The following is a 7,811-nucleotide window of genomic DNA, read 5'->3' on the forward strand; positions in this document are numbered from 1 at the left end:
GAAATCATTCATCATCATTTTGGTAGCTGCAATTTTTTCAATAATTTGCATTCGCGTATCCAACTGATTGCTATATGTTGCAACAGTTGACTATTGGAACAAATTATAACCATACGTAGTAATAGAAAGGTTATTTCAATAGCAACACAATTGAAAGATGTTACAACATATAACTTACACAAGCTACAACATATAAGCTAGACATGTAGCAACATATGACTTACATGTCGCATTTGACATGATAGTTATATAATACCCTTGTAAATCATTGTTCAAGTGTTATATCATATTTTTATTGTTTAATTATGGTTTAAAGTACTAACATTTTGTCCCATTTGACATTTTTTTATTCCTAAATCGCTCAGTTTTTCAATTAAGTCATCCTTGAAGTGACACGTGTGGCAACATATGCACGTTCTGTTGGGAAAATTGCAACAAAAATGTCATATGTGGCAACATATGTATATCATAAAATGATCTTTTGGGGGTTATTGTCACATAATTCAACATGTAACACTAATATATAGTCCTACAAGATGTCTAAGTACAAAATTATGGTCTAATACAACAAGCTTCATCAATTCTATCAATTATTTTTATAAAGACTATCATTTACCATTAGTTCATCATACAATGACCAAGTAACTACATATGTTATATATATAACACCCTTATAAATCGTTGTTTCAAGTGTTATGACATATTTTTATTGCATAATTATGGTTCAAATTACTAAAATTTGGTCTAATTTGACATTTTTTCATTCTAAATTACTCAATTTATTGATTAAATCATCATTGAAATGATATAAGTAATAACATATGCATGTTCTGTTGGAAAAATTGCAACAGAATTGTCATATGTGACAACGTATGTATATCATAAAATGGTCTTTGAAGGGTTAATTCAATTAAATTGTCACCTAATTCAACATGTAACACTAATATATAGTCCTACAACATGTCTAAGTACAAAATTATAGTCTAATATAACAACCTTAATTCTATCAATTATTTTTACAAAAATTATCATATCACTAGTTCATCATACAATGATCAAGTAACTTCATATGATAGTTATATAACATCGTTGTAAATCATTATTCCAAGTGTTATATCACATTTTTATTGATTAATTATGTTCCAAAGTACTAAACTTTTGTCCAATTTGACATTTTCCATTCCTAAATCGTTCAAATTATCGATTAACCCATTCTTGAAGTGACATATGTGGCAACATATGCACGTCCTGTTGGAAAAATTGCAACAGACATGTCATATGTGGCAACATATGTATATAATAAAATGATTTTTTGGGGGGTTAATTAAAATAAATTGTAACCTAATTCACTAATTCAACATGTAACACTATTATATGATCATACAACATGTCTAAGTATAAAAATATGGTCTAATACAACAACTTTCATCAATTTTATCAATTATTTTTACAAAGACTATCATATCACTAGTTCATCATACAATGACCAAGTAACTTCATATGATGGTTACATAACACCCACGTAAATTATTATTTCAAGTGTAACATAGTTTTATTGTTTAATTATGGTCCAAAGAACTGAAATTTGATCCAATTTGACATTTTTCCATTCCTAAACCGCTCAATTATCGATTGAGTCAACCTTGAAGTGACATATGTGACAATATATGCACGTTTTGTATGAAAAATTGCAACAGACATGTCATATGTGGAAACATGCAACATGTACATCTTAAATTGTTTTTTTTTCAAATAATATTTCAAAAGGAATAACAACCCAACCATCCTACAAACAAATAAGTGATAAGAATCACTAAAAAGGTCCTTATTTAATACCAATAACTATTATATTTTATCTTAAAAGATATCAACGATAAACTAGAAATGATGAGGGCAACGACGCTTCGTTGTAGAAGAAAATCACAACATATTACCACTGATGTTTTAGAAAATATAGCAACAATTTGAATTGTAAAGAAATAATAGAACGAGAGAAAGGAAAGAGAAAAGAAAACGAAAATTAGTAAAAATAAATTAAATATGAAACGAAACGACCTTTTATAGAGGAGTGGAGAGAGGGAAAATGAAAGGAAGATTGTTTTAGACATTTTTATTTTATTTTTTTAATTTCTTTTGATAATTCATGGTGTGACATATGTTGCCACATATATCCTTTCTTTTGGGGTACATGTAAATAATTTTATAGTTTTAATTTACAACAAAAGTTATATATGTTGCCGCAGATACCACATTGGTAACAATGAATGTTGAAACATATCTCCTTTCTGTGACATATTTTACTAGATATCTCTTTTCTGTAACATATGTTGCCACATATCTTCTTTCTATGACATATGTTGCCCCATATCTTCTTTCTGTGACATATATTGTCACATATCTTATTTCTGTGATATATGTTGGCACATATCTTCTTTCTGTGAGATATGTCGCCACATTTATCCTTTCTGTTGGGGCACATGTAGATAGTTTTGTGGTGTTTTTTTACAGCATAGGTTATATATGTTGCCACATACACCACATTTCTTCTTTTCCATCATAAATTGATTTTTGATTTCCACAAAAAAATCATTAATATTATAAGCAAAAATAAATACTTCATCAATTGTTTTATACAACTTATCAACAAAAAAAGTAATTCACAATGGTATACATAACCATCAATTTAATCAATGGTGGATATTGTTGCTTCACATCATAATTGATGACTTCAATTTTTTTCTCTTCCTCTTTCGCTTTCTTTTTCAATTTCTCCTTTTCCTTTTCTAGGTCCTTCTCCTTCTCTTTCTTGTTCTCCTTGCCTTTGGGTTTTGAGTGTGATACAGAGCAGTAGTCATTATTTTTTTCTTTCACTAATTATAGATAGTGATTGAGAAATTGATTTTTTCAATTTCCTACACTTTAAATATTCATGGACAATTGAACAAAACTATATTTCTTAAATCATATAAACAAAATGGTTACAAAAAAATAATAAAAACAACAAAAATTGATTTTTCACTGAATGTTAACATTACACATACATTTTCTCAAATTATGGCTTTTTGGATTTGTTAATTTTCTTTCTAAAACAATAAATAATAGGTACCGTTACAATATTATTCATTTTTCATATCTATAGAATGATTTATTCTTCATTTACCCAAGAAAAAAGCTTAGTATTGTTTCAAAATTGTAAAATCTCCCAAAAAATGACTTACCAATTTTAAGTCGAACAAAATCTTCAGTTCTGAAAGAGGGGAAAGTCACGATTGGAGATGAGGAGGAAGATAAGATAATCGGAAAGAATATTTATTTTGATTGTTGAATTTTTAGATTTTCTTATGGAAGAAAGAAGAGAAGAGAGAACATTGGGAGAAGAAGAAGAGAAAATCCTATTTTCATTTACTTTTTATTTTAAAAATGGTTTGGATAGAATTATAAAAGTTAAATTTTTTTTTGTATTTTATAAAAGATTAGTAAATTTTTAAAATGTTAATTTGATCAAAAGTTTACTTAATTACATTATAAAGTGAATTTGACCAGCTCTTGGTCAATCTGTCACAATAAACCAAACCAAGTCAATCTGTCACCAAAAATCAAATCAAAACTTATTTGACACCTTTCATTTAATTTTTTCGTAATTCTTTTATCAAAATACATAGTGTAACAATTCTTCATAAAGCAAATTGTACAATGGTTTCAAAAAATCTCTCTGAGTTTTTTTCTCAATTTTTCACATTCATAGCTGTTTATTGCCTACATATGGAAATACCTCATATTTGTCTCATTTTTCATCAGGCATAGAACGAAATCCTTCCAATAAGCAGATGATGTCTTAAAGTTGCATCCTATAGAAAGGATTTTGTTGGAATAGAGTTTATCAGGTAGAAATTTCTATCTTTAAGTGTCTGAATTTATTTCATTTGGGTTTATTGCGTTGGATTACAAATTTGTGTTGTGGTTTTGATTGTATTGTGTTGTTGATACGATTTGTGCTAGTTTTTAGAGTCTAGCGTGTAATAGAATACTTTTTTTTATACGATTTAGTATACAATTGAGTTTCTTCATCTTTACTAGTTTGTGAAACTCGAGCTTCTTGTATTGACTAGAAACAATTCTAGCTCTTAGTAGTATTATACTCTCAGATAAAAAAAAGTTCTCTTTTTTCATATAGATTTCTCTTTGCCCTTAAGAAAATCAGACCAATCGAGGCTTTCTTTTTCGCAACTTTTGGACGAATTCCACAATCTAAAGGGTTTCTAGTTTATATGGTAATCAGATGAAATTGTTGTTGTTTTCTCAACCTCGATGAACTTCTCGATCCTATATCTAAAAGATGTTATCAGATAAATCGAAAAACTTCTGCATCCCAACTCTAAAGAGTTTCAAAAGTATCCAAACTGATAAGTTTTTGCGTCCAAAAAAGTTTCTATGTTATTAGGTAAGACTCAAGAAGAATCATATGTTTGTTTAGAAGGACAAGAAGTGCTTAAACGTAGGTTAACGGACAAATTCCTTGGTTATCTTTAGTCAAGAGAATTTTGGATCCTCGATCTTTTCTGCATTGTTTTCTTTGAAAGTTAAATGTTGTTTTCTGAACATTAAAAACAACAGCAAGTAAAAGAATTTGAACCAACATAAAAGTCAACAGTAAGTAAAACAGTTTAAGACAACATAAAAGCCGACAATAAGTAAACGAGTTTAAAAAAGATGGTTATGTTGATTAATTTTAGTTTGAATATCTCTTTTGTTGCCCTTTCTATTCAACTTATTTGAAGAGGAGTGTTAAAAAGAGTTTGAAAACGAATCTGAAGACGAGCTTGAAGATGACACACTGTTTTTTGGGTATGAACACTTCTATATATCCAGTATGTAGAAACGAAGAAGAAAAATTTTCAATCCTTAAGTATTGTGTTGATTTCTTTCATGCGCCTGCATGATGTTTTGTTAATTATTCTATAGTGCTAGCTATTTTTAGAATTTCCTTTTTTCGGTAAAAGTTGCATGATTAAGTTATATATGTTAGGTTAATGTGTTTTCTTCTTGTTAATTTGTTACTTTAAGATATATTCCACAGATATTTGTATACAACTTTGCGATGGATAAGGAAAGAAAATATTAGTTTGATGAAACTCATAGAAATCAGTAGCCAACTATAAGGTACTAGTAGCTCATCATCCTTAGATTCTGGAATTTGTATCTCGAGGGAAAATTTTAAATTTTTGTGTCTTTATATTTGAAACTACATTGTATATTGTCTACTCAGACCATATATTCTCACTACCTGTGCATTTCCTCTATCTGGACAATGTTAATAAATGAAAGACCAGATTGTTGCAATCGTTTAGTAAATCTATGTTGGCTTCTTTAATCTACATGATTATTATGTACTAAATCTTTTCTGTAAAAATAGTTACATTCTAATGAGCTCCCTGTGAAGTTAGTTCTATGTAGGTTGCTCCCTTCCCTTTCTATTATTTAAGCATGAGTTCACTACTAGTTGTTCTCAATAATTCAACAAAGTTCTTTTTGAACTATTAGTTCTCTGTAGCTTTTTTTTTTTCCAGACAATCCATAGTGTAAATGATTTTTCATTTTATGAAAATCAAAATCCACGTATAATTTTTCAGTAGCTTATCCTTCTTTGATTCTGAAAATTGTATCTCGAGAGAAAAGTTTAAATTGCCGTGCCTTAATTCTTTGACCTATTCTGGGGGTGTTCTCCTTTGAGCCAACACATCACATCGAGTCCCAATTTTGATATACTGTTATCTTGAGCGTTCTAAGTAGCAATTTTTTTATAAGATATTGCTCTGTTTCCTTTTTCTTCTATTTATGATTTTTGTTTTTCCTGATTTCTATATAATTGGGTTGATGCCTTCAATTTACTCATAGTAAATGTGTATAGAGTTTCTTTCATTTCCTTTGTAACTCCCAATTTCAGGGGAAGTATAAAAATCGCTTTTTCCTCCATTAAATTTTGATTTGCAGAAATGAATTACTCTGGCCTGTGACATTCATAGCAGGTTTGATTTCGCAAAGAAGAAATGGTCATCCTACTGTACTGAAGCTTCAAATTTGTGCAAGGTAACCATTGCTTATTCTTTTGAAAACATTCTTTATTTCTCATTGTTTCTCTATACACTGCTATTGAGAAATTGCTGAGGCGACAGAACCATTGATTTATATTGGTGGGGATTGCCGAGTAAAATGATTCCCTCTCATACTGAAGTACTAGCTGAAAGATACATTATTAAATAAGAACAATGTGAAATGAGTCTCAATAAGTTTTCCAATGAGACGAGGTTTTGTCCAGTGAGAAAGATCAACTTGTTACTGTGAGGCAAATTATCAACTTTATAGATAGAACTAACTGATTGCAAATATAGAGGCACAAGTATTTCTAAGTCTGAAAGCTTGGTGATTGCCATATAAATTAGCCATAATGTTTTACCAAAGTAATACCCTATAAAGTATAACGATGAAAAGTAAAAAATAAAGCCGATGAATACAGAAATCTTAAAAATTAGTTGATCATTTTAAAGAACGCCCCTGTATGTCCTTGCTCGCAAATAGTAGTCGTTTCCTCCCCTTTCATTTTAGGTAATGCCTCTCATACTCTATTGCGTTGTGCCATATATTTTTAAAGATAAATTAGTAAAAAAATAAGTTAAGCTAATATTGGCTTCACTGGTCAGAGTGCGCTAAGGCGTTTAAGCGAATTATCAAGAGCTCAATAGTTAAAAGCAACTAAATGGCAAGGTTCTAAGCTAACTACCTCTGAAAATCAAAACTAGTACTTCTTTATGTTATTATATGTTCTTTGCTTGGTAAATTTTCTCACTGGGGGAAGAAAAATAATATGATTTCTGGTCAACAACAAAGAAATATTATCCTGTAAATTCATTAATCCTCTCAAGATAGACAAGAATAATATTTTCGTTGAGAGAGTAGAGTAATACATGCTTTGTTTCTGAATCATGCATGCCACAGAGAGAAAGAACACCAAAATCCTTTTGATGAGTATATGTAACCTCCAAGTTCCCACTATCATAGCAGCCCAAACCTGTATTGTTTTGTCCAGTGAACATGATAAAAGAAACTTATCCCAGCAAAGAAACTGTAAGTACTATAATGTTTCAAGGTTCTCTATATCTTTGACATATGATTTATTGGAATACCTTATTTGTAGGTGATTCATGATTGTGATGTAGGAACATCAAACATGGTGACATCTGGTTAGAATCAAACACAATGGTTTATAGTTATAGCTGCCTATTGAGTCCTTGACCTCACACAACTGGCATTATTTATTCTATGATTTTTTATTCAATTTAGAAGGTTGTTTCTCTGGTGTTAATAATGACCACCATGACGCTCAATATACTATTACTCGGGTAATTTGCAACTACATTTAGGCAGTAGCTATATAATGTTCAATTTTGCATTTTAGAATGTTCATTTAAAAGATTTTATTATTGCTTTATTAGTAGTGTACAAAAGGCTTACATAATATTCTAAATTTGTACAACCACTGAAATCAAACTATTATATTTTCACTTGGAGGATGTCACGACCCAAAACGGAGCCGCGACTGGCACCCACACTTACCCTCCTATGTGAGCGAACCAACCAATCTAAACCCTAACATTTCAATATAATATCAACAGAAAGTAATGCGGAAGACTTAAACTCATTAATAAAAACCAATTCAATAACTTCTAAAATTCAGCATCTATTATTCCCCAAAATCTGGAAGTCATCACCACAAGAACATCTATGATCAAATTACTAAACTAAGAGTATTCTAA

This window comes from Solanum pennellii, chromosome 12 (assembly GCF_001406875.1).
Source record: "Solanum pennellii chromosome 12, SPENNV200".
In the NCBI taxonomy this organism is placed as follows: Eukaryota; Viridiplantae; Streptophyta; class Magnoliopsida; order Solanales; family Solanaceae; genus Solanum; species Solanum pennellii.